Source organism: Macaca thibetana, chromosome 3 (genome assembly GCF_024542745.1).
Source record: "Macaca thibetana thibetana isolate TM-01 chromosome 3, ASM2454274v1, whole genome shotgun sequence".
NCBI classification, from domain to species: Eukaryota; Metazoa; Chordata; class Mammalia; order Primates; family Cercopithecidae; genus Macaca; species Macaca thibetana.
Window position 1 is genome coordinate 31905215 of NC_065580.1, and position 16356 is coordinate 31921570.

General features: G+C 39.0%; 2 protein-coding genes across 4 annotated transcripts in view; one reads left to right on the forward strand and one right to left on the reverse strand.

The window, feature by feature from the left end:
• The window catches only part of ARF5 (ADP ribosylation factor 5), a 540324-nt gene extending 532279 nt beyond the window's left edge, over window positions 1-8045 (reverse strand). Inside the window, exon 1 of the mRNA XM_050782586.1 lies at window positions 8027-8045. The gene's annotated coding sequence lies outside the window, so the exon portion shown is untranslated. The remainder of the gene's footprint in view (window positions 1-8026) is intronic.
• Window positions 1-16356, forward strand: part of GRM8 (glutamate metabotropic receptor 8) — a 797799-nt gene that overhangs the window by 174714 nt on the left and 606729 nt on the right. The window lies entirely within an intron of this gene.

Sequence of the window (16356 nt, forward strand, 5' to 3'; positions counted from 1 at the left end):
TGCTTCTTATATACAATGTTTTTGACAAGACTAAGCATATCAAACCATCTTTTAACAATTGTAAAGCCTAATATTGGCCAGCATACAATTCAATTCATTAAACATTGTAGCACTGTCTCTGTGTCAGGCCTTCTGCTGTGTGCTCTTGGGTGGTATGAAGGTGAATAAGGTAGGGAGTCATTCCCCTAACTAATGCTACCATTGTCAGTGAAACTGGTGGGAGCTTGGGAGGCAGGTATCGGTGAGCAGGCTGTTTTGCCTTCTTTCTTTCAGGATCCCAGTGAACATTAGCCCAACCAGGTGGTCAGTGCTGGCCATTCACATGCCTTCCTCTCCTTCCCCCATTAATGGGGAGAATCCCCTTGGCAAGTGGCTCAAAAACAGGTCTGGACTATGGTCATAAATTAGACTCAACAGCTTCTTGGCAGGCTTCATAGGCCACTACTACTCCCTCCACAGTATCCCACTGAAAACCAAAGAAGGTAGATTTATCTCATGGATAATAAGACAAGTGTCCTTATTTATTCCTGATTTCTCTGTTGTCAGATGTACCTCCCCCCACCTCCTGCCCCACATATACTTTGCCCTGACTAAAAGTTTAAAATTCCAACTAAAACCAATTTATGAATGCATTTATCAAGTAAATATTTTACTATATTTCTATCTAGTTTTTGTAATCACTTCCATTTTACTAAACTATGAATGCAGCCAAATTTTCTGTAGTGGTCCACTAGCTAAGTAATTGTGGGAAATATATAATTATAAAGGACTTAAAGTAATGCTACATTTTGTGGAAAACACTATTTGTTACCTGTGATTAACTAGGTAACCTATAGATTGAGCTTAAAGCCTCGCCTGGTGAACCTATAAGATCCTGGTTGCCACCATCCCATCTCCCACCTTTACCCCTGAGGTCTTTACGAGGAACTTGACTATGGACAGCATTTTTTAACACAGAAATCTCCGGGAAAATAAAATAAGCCTTTATACAAAATGAGCAGGACTCCTACATAAAATGTGGCTGTCTATAGGAAGGAAACATACCTATAACTCTGAGTGAAATTAATTTCAAGAATACACAAAGGATGAGGCCAGTCTTCTGTTGGAATACTCTGCTTGGGAGACTGCTTGTAAATGAGACACTGATGAACACCTGAGGAGTATCTTAATATCCAAAGTTTTCAATCAAGAGATCAGGGTGAGCCCTAGACAGGGTTTGACTGTATCAGTGAATCCAACTGTGGCAGGGTAAAGGCACTAACTTATCCAAGAGGAGAAGGTGCCAGCAGGAGATATTATCAGTCTAGCATTTAAAAGGGGGAGTGGTGAGCATGTAGAAGGCAGTTGATCAATATCCAGCACTGTTAGGAGAGAGGGCCGGGAGACTGGATGAAATATTTTGGTCTTACGGGCAAGGCAACTTGTATAATGGGGAAGGATGCTTTGTGTTATCTTGAGAGGCATGTCTGAAAATCATCTTCTCATTTCAAATGATAGTGTGGGTTATTGTGAGCCAGTTCCAAGGTGTCTAGCAAAATTGAGTTGCTGAATGCACAAAGCTGAGAGTCATCACCTAGAACAGGGCAAGTGGGGACATCTCAAGTTCTGTCCCCAGAGAAGAAGCAGCACCCTGCCTCATTCTCTTCCAGTACACACATTGTGACCCTCTGCTGTCCTTGTCCTTTGCCCGTATTGCACAATTTCATGCTCAGATGTGATGTGTGAAAGAAAATTGGAAATGTGAAACATTGAGTATGTGGAATTAAATTTTCATGAATGGCAAAAAGGCTGAGTTTTACATTGAAGTCCCCAGTAGCCACCCCTACCCCAATAATGTTGCCCATATTCTAGATTATAATAAACAGAATACTATTTTATTGCTACCTTCTATTATTTAAAAGTTTAATATTGTTTGGAATATCAGATTAATTCAGGATACTATTGTATTGCCATCTGGGCTTATCAGTAGCAACTACTTCCATTTCCAAGTCTTATTAAACAAAACACATTACAGCAATTTGTATGTGAAACATTCCAGCATTACTAAAACTTCCATAATGCTGAAAACACAAGTTAGATGAAAGCATACTCCTTTGGTTACCTAAGGTTTGATTAATGTTTCAATCTTGTCTGTAGAAGGATTTTCAAGGACAAAAACTCCTTACAAAAACTTCAAACTATTTAAGAGCTAATGACTCATATTCAACAGGACTTTCTGTCTAGTTGGAGGAGCAAAGTCTTATTATATACATAAAAATGTCTGAAGAAAGCTGGTTGCAATCTAGAGGATCCTCTGGGGCTGGGTCTCTCCTCGTGCCCTCCATCTGGTGGCTTGCTCCCACCTCATGATTCGTGAGAACCTGAGTGGCTCATAAAGCTTGAACTCCAAATGACTCATGCTGTTTCTGTTAATTTGATGGGTCAGTTTTAGTTTCACAGACTTTGGGAAAACCAAGCCAATCAGCCTGTGGAATCAGACAAAATAATAATCATTCCCCTGACTAATAAAGGTCCCTATGCCATTGGGGAGTAATAAAGGAGTCTTGTGGGTGATGCAGAGAACAGAGCCTATACTTTCATTTTCCTGAAAGAGTAAGTGGAAGCTTCTCAGCTAATAATCCCTGAGCCCCTCTAAAAGTATCTGTCTTCTCAAAGCCTGCACCCATTATAAGCATCCTGAAGGATCATCTTCAGGGTTTCACTGATGGGGCACAGACCATCTGTCTCTGTACTTACTCATCTGCCCACTTTGCAGTCATGGACCATTACTCTGCTCTGATGTTCATGGGTTCAGAGTGATCCGGAGGCACTGGCTTTCCACCCTCCATGCTTTTTGTGTGGCTGATCCTTCCTGGCATTTAAGCAATTTTCTAGGTCCCTCCAGTACTTAGAAGTCTGATCCCTCGCAAAGATCTGCTCAGTGGGCTGGAATGTGGTGTTTGTTCCTGCCTTCTGGGCAGAGGAAGGCGTTCTTCCTACAGCTGTGGCAGTGATGACTGACTCTCCTTCTCATTTCCCCTTCACTTCTTTCCCCTCCTCTGAGAGTTGTTTCTGTAGAATACTACTCTTTGAAGAAAAAGGGGAAAAGAAAAAGGAAGAGAGGATGGCCTTTTTTGAAGAAAGAAAAAAAAAAGGAAGGTGGGCTAGCTTTGCCTCCCCTGGTCCCTTGTCAAAACAAAAAATGTGAACTAGAACAGTGTCTGACCTTATCTTGCCCATCTTCAAGAACTCCCTAAAAATAATGTTTAAGATGTATCATGTGGGTTGGAAAAACACCTACAGCTTTCTCTCCCCAAATTGTATTTTTTACTTGCTTATGAACATCCTTTGTGTTTCTCTGTTTCTAGGTAGCACTGTATTTTCAGTCATTCACTCATTCCATCTTACTGAATTAATATTTTTAAGTGCCCCTGATTTGTGTGTTGTTGAGCCAGATGCTGCAAAAATAAAAGTATTATATGAGGGTTCAGCATTTAGTGCTGGCAGGATGGGCAAGAAACACACATACAATTCTTATGAAACAGTGGAAGAAAGCATATAACCAGTTTGAGAACAAATGATGCAGATACAAATGCTAAAAAGTTTCAGAGAAGATCAATATAATCTGAAGTGGTTGGGGAAAAAAAATCCACAAACATGGTGAGACTTTGGAGAGCCTCAAAGGCCAGGCTGAAGATCATACTTTATTCTACAGATAATGGGAAACTTTTAGGAAGTATGTTAGCAGTCTCAGAGATCCTGTTGGAAGAGGGGAGCACAAAACTCTTTGTGGGTATGAAAGAACTGGCTCAGTAAAATGTGAATGAAGAGTTTGTGCAGACAGGGAGAGCTTCTGACACCCTGAAATGCAAGTATGAGGAAAACAAAGGAAGGGAGAATGTTTGCTGAGCTGAGACTACAGGGTAGTTGTGAGAAGTGCAGATTGTACAGGGTGATGTTTGGATGAACCAGGTATTGAGCAGGTGTGCACAGGCAAGGAGGCATGATATATTACACAGAATGGTGGAAGCTAGTTGTCTCTGCCTGAAAACAGCTTAAACCTCACCATGTCTCAGTGGGAAGAAGAGCAGCACTGAAGACAGCTTAAGTAAGAACTGAGCAATGAAAGGGAATGGAGAGAAATTGGAGTTCAGGGGGTAATTTCAGTGGTATTAGTGGCATTCCACATAGGAAAGCTGGGCACGTGGGAGTAGAGAGGGAAAATACTGAAAGCAAAAATGCATATTTCTATTTTTACCATACTGAATTTCAGCTGGGGGTCTGATATTCAGTTTGAAAATCTTGAACGGAGAAGAGGCTTTATTTCTGGCAAAAAACCCCCAAAAATATAGAAAAGATCAACCATGAACCTCAACTATGTCACCGTATTTTTAATCTATTAATTTGATTTGCATTCAGAGACTACATTATCTTTTGAGTTGCAATGTTTCCTATTATCTCTGAACTGACCTCTACAAATAACAAGAGAAATAGGGGAAACGTCCAAGTTGTCAGGAAGGGTTATTTCCACCTAGCTTTTGATCCAGTCCAGCTAACTAATGAATTCCCCGTCAGGGGCTAATAAAGGAGGCTTGTTGTGAGTAATGCAGAGAACGTAGCTCTAAATGGTCTTAAATTAATGTCTGTTCACCTTCATGCTTGACTTTGAGTCTAATGACATCCACGCACAAAGAAGGCAGGGTGAGGTGGTCTTAAATCATTATCTGAAAACCAAGTCTGTAGAAAAAGGTCCAGTTTTAAGCTCATTAAGGGATCCTGCTGAATACTCTAGGATATCAAATTAACCATTTGAAAAAACCTTTTAAAGTTGAGTTGAAAAACTAGGACATTTTTTCAAATCTTTTGAGATTCCGTTTTTGAAGTGAATAAAACTCAGAGCTTTTTAGTTTTTTTTTTTTTTTTTTTTTTTCCCCAGCCATGATGAAGAGAACATTAAAGGACATTTGCTTAAACTACTTACGTCAAGTCTAAGAAGTTACTTTGGAGAAATAACTTCTTTGGCAGTGATGTTATTTTCTGTGAAATAGTAAGGATTATCTGGAGCCTGGGACTCAGAAAATGCAGTTTGCAGACCCTGATATTTGGACTAGCTAGACAATTTGGAAGGTAAAACCCAGGTACCTATTGTGGTCCATTATTTAATGCCGTTAGAAACTGAAGATGAAATGAACTGTTTCAGAATTTTTCTTAGAAAGAATTATAATATTTCCAAAAAGAAAAATTACCTTTCTTCTCTTACCCAGTTTAATGACTAGAGAGTATGGGCTTTGAATTCAGAAAGGGACAGGTTCCAGTCTTACCTTTGTTGTCACCAGTTCTAGAACCCTGGGTTATTTTCCAAGTTTCACCATCTTTAACATGGGAATAATCATAGTCCCTTCAGGACAGAATTATTATGAGAGTTAAACCAATTTATTTATACATATGATGTGCTTGCAAGAATATACATGGTGATAGCTCTTAATTTTCACTAGTAATAAAAGTCAAAATTGAGGAAAATAATCCCTGTGCTAGCTCATTGTTTTCAACAAGCTTCTGAGAGTCTTCCTGGTTTATAGTGACTTGAGGGGTCTTTGCTGGGACAAGGTTTAGGAAGTGTTATTGGCTGTATTGACGTCTATGCATTATTTCAAAAATAACTCACAATTTCTGTCATTTTTATTGTTCAAAGATGGTGGTGAACTTTATGTCATCTTCCATTTGATGCTTGTGTTTGTGATATAAGTAAAAATCAACTTCAGAGGTTTTAAAGTGTAGTATTCACTCTTCCAATTATAAATCATGATTTTACTTAGAAAACAACCAAACACAGTGAGGGGCTCAGAATGAGGCTTGTGTATAATGATCCTTATGTAGAAACAAGCACACTTGTCGACAGATACACACACGTGAGTGGATGAATTGGCTGTCCAAGTGCATTTTAGAACATTTCAAGTACAAATATCAGGTTGTCTCTATCAGATATCCACTTATTTTAGTGAATGATATTTTTAAAAGACAGAACTTGAAAGCTAAGGTAAATTTAAAAGAAAATGAACTAAATATATCCATCATACTGTTACTGAGATTGGCAATAAATAGTGATGATGAATAATTTTTCAAATTTGATAGGGACCTATTTGTTTTCAGATAGGATATTGACAGGGAAAAAGGAAGGAAAAGAATTAACATTTGTCGAACACTTACTAATGTTGGGCATGCTGTTCTACATTTGCTATTTTATGACTTCTCACAAAATCCCTGCCAGTTGTGGGTTATAGTACCCGTTTATCAAATGAGGAAAGTTTGTCTCAGAGAGGTTACAAAACTAGGATCATACACTTATCCAGTGGAATAAACAAATGCCCTTAATCATGACACTATATTGCTGCTTCATTTTTAAAGGAATATTTATCTCCTTTAGTAAAATAAATCAGTGTATAGAATATCACTAACTTTTAGTTCTGAGAGAGGAGCCTTCTGGTGGGAAGAGGTGAATGTCAACAGTTCTCTACTTTCCTCTTGGGGTTCTCTCATCTGTTTTGTCCCAAGTGTACAGTCCTCACCCTGACAGCAAGTCATATTCATGAATCCCTGACTTTACAAAAGAATTTCCTACCCAGAAAGGGGTTATTTCTTTTTTTAAAAAAAAAAATTAAAATATTTGTTATTGGCCAGGCACAGTGGGGCTCATGCCTGTAACCCCAGCACTTTGGGAGGCCAAGGCAGGTGGATCACTTGAGGCCAGGAGTCAGAGACTAGCCTGGCCAACATGGCAAAACTTCATCTCTACTAAAAATACAAAAAATTAGCTGGACATGGTGGTGCACTCCTGTAATCCCAGCTACTCGGGTAGCTGAGGCACAAGAATTGCTTGAACCCATGGGGTGGAGGTTGTAGTGAGCTGAGAGCATGCCACGGCACTCCTGCCTGGGCAGCAGAGTGAGACTCTGTCTCTAAATAATAAATAAAAAAAAATAAAATATTGGTTATAATGGAGACAACAATGTGTACTGACTGCCTTTGGAAAGAGTGGAGAGAAACTTTGTCTTCCAATGAAAATGGTTCAATATAACAGAAACCCCAACCTGAGTACCATGTATTATGTTTATAATAACATTAAAGACTTTTCATTCACAAAAGCAGGGAAGCCCTATAATTCTGGTGTGATCCTCCTCTCTTTATGTCAGTGTTTTAGTGGGAGCTTTTCTCTGTCCACATACGCTCAAGTATAAAGTGATGCGTCCTGGCATAAATGAAAGCAAGAGATCAGCTGACTGGATTCAGCTAACAGGAGAGCACAAAGAGAAGACAGGCCAGGAAGATAAGGTCTTCCTATCCTCTCAGTAAATATGGGTATTTTATTCCCATATTCCTCCTCATTGTGTGGTGTAACCATCTGTACTCCAAGATTCAGCCTGTCTCCTGCTCTGGGTCCAATCTTGTCTTCAGTAGGGAGTTGGTAAAAAGCTTTTTTTTTTTTTTTTTTTTTTTTTTTTTTTTGAGACGGAGTCTCGCTCTATCGCCCAGGCTGTAGTGCAGTGGCGGGATCTCAGCTCACTGCAAGCTCCGCCTCCCGGGTTTACGCTGCCTCAGCCTCCGGAGTAGCTGGGACTACAGGGGTCCGCCTAATTTTTTGTATTTTTTTTAGTAGAGACGGGGTTTCACCGCATTAGCCAGGATGGTCTCCATCTCCTGACCTTGTGATCCGCCCGTCTCGGCCTCCCAAAGTGCTGGGATTACAGGCTTGAGCCACCGCGCCCGGCCTAAAAAGCTTTAATTGAATACTCCTGTTGCCCTTGCATCAAGGTCTTGAGTCCAGTTCTGACCTTGTGTTCTGGCTCCAGCAAGGCAGCTTTTCTCCTTTTTCTAGGAGGAAATCCTTCTCCATGTGTGCGCCAGTTGTAGTTGAAGGTTTTCCCTCAACCTGACCCTACAGTGACTAACCTGGTTTGTCTAGGACTGTCTTGGGTTTAGCACCAAAAGTCTCATGTCTCAGGATATGTTGCTGTCCCATGCATCCACAGATGGTCAGTTACACTGCAAGCCCCCATTCTGATAATGTGCCTGGAATCCCCTTAGCACTAGGTATGACATTCTTATTGTCTCTTGCTACGTTTGAAACCTTTGAATAAATTGCCAGAATACTCTCTGGCTGTTGATGAGGGAGTTAATAAATTGAATTTGGAATGCTGGCTACAAGTTCCCCTAAATAATGTGATTTTGACAATCAAACCACCCACATCTTTTGAGCACAAATTCTAAATGATTACAATTTTGATTCATAAAAGAGTTTCATTAATACTAGATATTTCAGGAAATTATCCTTGACTAATACAAGGGATGGAAGGAATGGGGGAAAACTCAAAGCTCACCATATCATGGTAAATTGTTTATTTAGTGGGAAAGGATCTGCTCTGTTGCGTGCTTTCACTGGTCTAACGGGATTTGGCACAGTTACCTAAATAGGTGCAATTATAAACCATATCTCCCTTTGCTGTTTTCCCTGAATCACCAGCCACCTTTCCCAGAACTTTGTTTAAATTCAAGTTTTACATGCATGATCCTTGGAGTCCTGTTATTTGTAAGTAAAAAATTTAAATAATAATAATAAGACAAATATGAAGATTATTGTAACAATGATTTATCTAACAAGTAAAGGTGGGACCTGACATACTATTCTAAATTGGATTGAGTTTACTTTTGCTATAAAAGAAATGTCAGTTTTATCTAATGACACTTTTAATTGCTTGCATTGAATGCAGGATAATACCCTTTAAAACAAAGGGGAGACATTTAAGCATAATGAGGAACTCTCAAGAGCAGATTACAGAAATAAAGCATTGCTTTTATCCATCATCTCAGAGAGAGAAATAGACAAACCCAGTAAAGACTGTTTCAGATAGTTTCTGAAATCAAGCTAAATATTGAATGGGCAAAACAAACTTTCACAAAATTAGCTTACAGCAAGGCAAGTCTCCTTTAAGAATTTAAATAAAGAGTAATTCTTGATTGGGTAGAATTCTGTGTGCTGTTTACATGAACTGTCACATGGCAGGAATCATTTAAAAAAAGAATACGGCAACTGTTACTACCAGATGTGTGGCTTCCTTTGCTACAGGATGATGGGTATATGTTGTAGAAATGCTCATGTGTGATTTGGTTCCTGAGAAACAAGCATTTTTTTTTTTTTTTTTTGCTCTAGAAATGGTAGTTTATGATGCTTCCCTCGAAGGGTCTCATGTGAGAACTCTTGGCCACCAGAGGGAGGTGGTCAACAAAGATGAAGGGCAACAGGGCCCTCACACGGGTAGGCTGTTGGTGCTGTGTGGAATGGACAGAGCCTACTTTAGAAAGCCTGTTGGTATTTGGGCCTTTATCACATCGGAGTGCATACTGGTACAAGAGACAGCACAGACTGTTGGGGGAGAATCTCAGCTCTGCCACTTAATAGCTAGGCAGTTTTAGGCAAACCACTTGGCCTCTCTGAGCCCTGTTGTTCTCACTTATAAAATAATACCTCATTACGTTGAGTGAAATAAGCCAAGAACAAAACGTTAAACGCCACATGTTCTCACTCATGTGTGGAAGCTAAATAGTTAATCTCATTGAAGAAAAAAGTAGAGCAGAGGCTAGCAAAGGCTGAGAAGGGTAGGAGGAAAGGAGACATAGGGAGAGATTTGTTAAAGCTTACAAAATTACAGCTAGCTAGGAGAAAAAGTTCGTGTTCTCTAGCACTGTAGAATGACTACTCTTAGTAATATACAGTTTCAAATAGAAGCAGGATATTGAATGTTTCCAATACAAAGAAATGATAAATATTCGAGTTGATAGATATGCTAATTACCCAGATCTCATCACTATACATTCTATGTATCACAACATCACTATATAACTCATAAATATGTACAATTATGTGTCAATTAAAACATTTAAAAAACAGAATAAAAAAGAATACCTTTCTCACAGGTTTGATTTGAGCATCAGATGAGATAAGTTTGAGAAAGTACCTTGTAAATTCTTAAATGCTACACAAAGGTTAACTGTTTTCCCATAATGTGGTTTATAATTGCATGCATTTAGGTATTCCATGAGTCACAATGTTACCTTCAAAACCCAAGGCCTGATATCAGTTATTCTGTGACACAGATATTAGTCCTCTCCCCAGGTATAAGCATTATAAAAGGTTAGCACTATATTAAGTAATAGATCTATTGCTCTACTAAATTATTCATGATTATGTGTTCAGTGAGTGATCGGTTTGATTGAAATAATCATCAGGTGTTCTCAGGGCTCTGGAGAAGAAGCTGATAAATGACAAAAGGTTTCTTCAATGTGATGACTTTGCTACCATTAAACCTTAAGAAAAACCAATTAATTGAATCACTGTGGGAAAAAAAGTCATCAAATTCCAGTCTGGAGTGTTAAAAGAATCTGTTTTTTGAAGTAATTATTCTTTTTAATAAATCAAAGCTTTTCGGCAAAAGTTTCAGAATCGTGAATGATTTAATGATTTTCTGAAGATCAGTTTTTGAGTAAGAAAGAGAAAAATTCATTTCTTTTTTAGAGGGAAAGACATGTTAATTTTTTTAAATGAAAGAATGAATAGGTTTGGTTCATTTTGACCAGGAATTTTAGTAGTTGTTGAAAAGGTTTGTGCTGGGAAATGGGTGCTTCTGCCATCTCTGTCCCAGACTTCTCTAGTGGGCTCTGCAACTGTAGCGGTCACAAAAGAATGAGAATTCCACTTGAGCAGTCTGTTGTGATCTTGACTTGCTCACAACTAAATTAAACCACTTTCCACCTCCACCACCACAGCCCCCTGACATCCTCATTTTTGTCAGTAGCCCAACATTCTTCTTATCTTTCATCCTCAAATTATTCAGAGTTGTGCTTGTCTTTTTTGCTTTCTAGCATTTCTTTTTTAAAAACATTTAATTTATTTTAGGTTTGGGAGTACATGTGAATGTTTGTTACACAGGTAAACATGTGTCATGGGGGTTCATTGTACATACAATTTCATCACCCAGGTATTAAGCCCAGTACCCAGTAGTTATATTTTCTGCACCTGTCCCTCCTCCCACTCTTCCACCTTACGTGGACTCTAGTGTCTGTTGTTCCCTTCTTTGTGTTCATAAATTCTTATCATTTAGCTTCCATTTATAAGTGAAAAGATGTGGTATTTGGTTTTCCATTCTTCCATCAGTTTGCCTAAGGATAATGGCCTCCAGCCATTCCATGTTCCTGCAAAAAACATGATCTAGTTCTTTTTTATGGCTGTGTAGCATTCCATGGTGTATATGTACTACATTTCCTTTATTCAATCTGTCATTGATGGGCATTTAGATTGATTCCATGCCTTTGCTATTGTGAATAGTTCTGCAATGAGCATTTATTATATACAAGTGTCTTTATAGTAGAATGATTTATATTCCTCTGGGTATTGCTGGGATAGAATGGTAGCTCTACTTTTAGCTCTGAGGGGTAAAAGTAATGGGATTGCTGGTTAGAATGGTAGCTCTACTTTTAGCTCTGAGGAATTGCCATACTGCTTTCCACAATGGTTGAACTAATTTGCACTCCCACCAACAGTGTATAAGTGTTCCCTTTCCTCTGCAACCTTGCCAGCCTCTTATTTTTTGACTTTTTAGTAATAGCCATTCTGACTGGTATGAGATGGTGTCTCACTGTGGTTTTGATTAGTAATTCTCTAATGATCAGGGATACTGAGCTTTTTTTTTTCATATCCTTGTTGGCCACATTTATGTCTTCTTTTGAGAATGGTCTGTTCATGTCATTTGCCCGCTTTTCAATGGGGTTGTTCTTCCTCTTATAAATCTGTTTAAGTTCCTTATAGATGTGGGATATTGTCAGATACTAACCTTGAATAGCTAAATACCCCACTTAAAAGGCACAGAGTGGCAAGCTGGATAAAAAGCAAGATCCAGTTGTATACTGTCTTCAAGAAACCCATCTCATGTGTAATGACACTCATAGGCTCAAAATAAAGAGATGGAGGAAAATCTACCAAGCAAATAGAAAACAGAAAGAAAGCAGGGGTTGTAATCTGAATTTCAAACAAAACAGATTTCAAACCAACAAAGATTAAAAAAGGCAAAGAAGTACCTTTACAAAATGGTAAAGGGTTCAATTCAACAAAAAGACCTAACCCAAATATATATGCACTCAACACAGGAGCACCCAGATTCATGAAGCAAGTTTTTAGAGACCCACAGAGACATAGACTTCTGTGCAATAATAGTGGAAGACTTCAACATTTTACTGACAGTATTAGAGAGATCACAAAGGCAGAAAATTAATAAAGATATTCAGGACCTAAACTCAACATTGGACCAAATGTATATGATAGACCTTCACAGAACTTTCCAACTAAAACAGTAGAATATACATTCTTTTCATTGCCAAATGGCACATACTCTAAAATCAACCACATAATTGGACATAAAACAATCCTCAACAATGTAAAAGAACTGAAATCATACCAAACTCTCTCAGACCACAGCACAATAAAAATAGAAAGTCAAGACTTTGAAGATCACTCAAAGCCATCCAATTAAATGGAATTAAGCAACACGCTCCTGAATGACTTTTGGGTAAATAATGAAATTAAGGCAGAAATCAGGAAGTGCTTTGAAAATAATGAGAACAAACATAAAACATACTGGAATCTCTGGGGCACAGCTAAGGTAGTTTTTTTTTTTTTTTTTTTTGAGACGGAGTCTCATGCTGTTGCCCAGGCTGGAGTGCAGTGGCGCGATCTCGGCTCACTGCAAGCTCCGCCTCCCGGGTTCCCGCCATTCTCCCTCAGCCTCCTGAGTAGCTGGGACTACAGGCGCCCGCCACCGCGCCCGGCTAATTTTTTGTATTTTTAGTAGAGACGGGGTTTCACTAGCGATCTCCTGACCTTGTGATGCCCCGCCGTCAAAAAGATGCTCAAATTAAAAACTTAATTTCACAACTGTAAGAATTAGAGAAGAGGGAAATTCATAGCACTAAATGCCCACGTCAAAAAGATCTCAAATTAAAAACTTAATTTCACAACTGTAAGAATTAGAGAAAGAATAAATCAACCCCAAAGCTAGCAGAAGTTGAGAAATAACAAAAATCAGAACTGAACTGAAGAAAATCGAGACATGAGAAACCATGAGTTTATTTATTTTTTTCTTTTTGTTTGTTTTCGAGACAGAGTCTCACTCTGTCACCCAGGTTGGAGTGCAGTGGTGCAATCTCTGCTCTCTGCAATCTCCGCCTCCCTGGTTGAAGTGATCCTATTGCCTCAGCCTCCCATGTACCTGGAATTACAGGTGCCTGCCACCACAAGTGGCTAATTTTTGTATCTTTAGTAGAGACAGTGTTTCACCATGTTGGCTGGGCTGCTCTCAAACTCCTTAAGTGATTTACCCACCTTGGCCTCCCTAAGTGCTGGGATTACAGGCATGAGCCACAGCACCTAGCCTGGCCTAGGAGTTGTTTTTTTTTGTTGTTGTTTGTTTGTTTTTGATGGAGTCTTGCTCTGTTGTCCAGGCTGGAGTGCAGTGGCATGATCTCAGCTCACTGCAAGCTCCGCCTTCTGGGTTCACACCATTCTTCTGCCTCAGCCTCCCCAGTAGCTGGGACTACAGGTGCCAGCCACCATGCCTGGCTAATTTTTTGTATTTTTTGTATTTTTTTTTTTTTTGTAGAGACGGGTTTTCACTGTGTTACCCAGGATGGTCTTGATCTCCCGACCTTGTGATCCGTCTGCCTCAGTCTCCCAAAGTGCTGGGATTATAGGCATGAGCCGCTGCACCCAGCAAGAGTTGGTTTTGTGAAAAATAAAATAAAATAGGCCACTAGCTAGAGTAATAAAGAAAAAAAAGAAAGAAGATCCAAATAAGCACAATTGGAAATGATGAAGGGAATATTACTACTCACCCCCACAGATATAAAAACAACCATCAGAAACTACTATGAACACCTCTACACACACAAACTACAAAACCTAGAAGAGACGGATAAATTTCTGGACACATACACCATTCCAAGACTGATCTAGGAAGAAAATGATTCCCTGAACAGACCAATAACCAGCTCCAAAATTGAATCAGTAATAAATAGGCTACCAACCAAAAAAAGCCCAGGACCTGATGGATTCACTGCCAAATTCTACCAGATACATAAAGGTACCACCCATTCCTACAGTATTTCTTATATACAGTGTGTTCACAAGTCCTGACATTTATTTTGCTGAAAATATCTCTGGTTGGACTCTCACACCCCCATGTCCCCTGAGACCAGCTGAACCCCAGCTTTCATGCTTGCAGTGTCATGATGGCTGTGACTCCTGGAATTCCTCCAATTCCTCCTGAATCTTTCTACAGTACTGCTTTTATTACACCCATTCCTTCTTCTATAAATGGCAGTGACTCCCTATCGCATGCTGTGTCAAGCCAGCTCCTTTCTTGGTGTATCCTTTTTAGTCATGTATGTTTCCCCAGATTTCCTGGGATCCTCCTGCGCACCTGGCTTCACCAGCTTGGCTATCTACCTTTTCCCCACATCATCTCTTTGCCTAAATTCTCTGGGATTAACCTTTCTTCTTCTTTTCTTTCTTTCTCTCTCTCTCGCTCTTTATTTATTTATTTATTTTTTTGACAGAGTCTCGCTCTGTTGCCCAGCCTGGAGTGCAGTGGTGTGATATCGGCTCACTGCAACCTCTGCCTCCTGGGTTCAAGCGATTTTCCAGCTTCAGCCTCCTGGGTAGCTGGGATTACAGGCGCATGCCACCACGTCTGGCAGCCTTTCATCTGTAGGGAATTTTGGATGGTCCAGCATCAAGGAGGTCAAGAAGCTGCTTTGAAAATTGAGATTCACCAACTTCAATTTAGGATTCTTTAGTTAATCAGTCTGGGGCTCTCCTATAGTGTGAAAAATCAAGAGCATCCAGTATGGAAGTACAGTAGACTATTTCCATTCTGGTGGGAAAAGTATCCTCCCCAACTTTAGCATCTGCTGGCCTGAATCGAGCAGTGACCAGGTAGACACTGAGATGACAGAAATAAAGTCCTGTCATCAGTAACAATAGCAGAGAGATGTCAGTCAACATCCCAGATGGTAGAGGAAGATCTGAAAACACAGTAGAACTTGAGCTTCTGCAAGCATCAGCAGGGGGAGGAAGGATGTGGGGGAAAGAAAGATAGACGTGGAGATGAGTATTCTGCTGCAGGAGCCCCAAAGCCAGAAATTATTGATTAAATTGATAGCTTGATCTGTGCCCATTCACCTACTAACCATGGGAAAATAAGTTGTGTTAATTTTAAAATAATAATGCCCAGTTCATAGAGACACTTGAAAATGTTAATGTATTTTTTTGGTTAAAAATGGTGAGCTATCAGATTAATTCAAACAGCTGAATTTTGTAGTTTATATTAGTTAATAATTGTGTTCCTCTTCAAGATCATTAAAAAAGTGACTGAACTAAATGAGATAACATATGTAAATCACCTAGCACAATTTCTAGTAGCTAGCATAGTCCTTAATAAGCGGGAATACTTTTGCCCCTTCCTTTCTCTGATTTAATTCAATGATTTAAAGAAAATTATTCATGTTTGTAAATAAAATTTAATGTTTCTCTGTGACTATTTTGCTTCAGTTCATGTGAATCTTAAGAGTCCTAAATAAGTAGAAGAAATGATATGGGGACAGAAAGAATAAGTACAGTTGTTTGTTACACCTGTCTCAGGTATACAAGGTAGGTGTGCAACATGGAGGCAGGCAAGTTTCATATGAACATGTTCAGTCCCACTTTCAGGGCCACCCTATCACTATATAACTGGACATATTTGCACAAATGAGTCCCCGTTTGAAAAAGCCAATATGTGGAACCCTGAACTTGCCAAGTAGGCACATTATGGGTGATTATTCTACTACAAAAGATTCTTTGCTCTGAAAGACACAAAATGAGTTGAATTTTTTTTTGGTTTTTTTTTTTGGCTACATGCATCTGTTGCTTAAACTAAATTCTGTCTAGATGAAAAGTACATTAATATACAGCTGAATAAATCTGCAAAAACTAGGAATTTCTGATGTTGCTATTCTTGTTTATCTTCTGGATTTGGAATTAAAAAAAGACATAGCATACTTACAATTCTTAAAGAAACAAATCTTAAGAAGTTCACTAACTCCATATTCTACTGTTATATCATTGGGTTCCCTTTTCTAGCAGGTATTTTGCCTAAATTTTCTGTATTCCATTTACTAAATATATCACTTATTCAAGCAAATTTCATATTATATCTTGTTTCTTACTATCCTATTCATGATACAGTTTTGTATAAACTATCAGTGAAAAAGAATTGTTATTTGAAAACTTTTCCT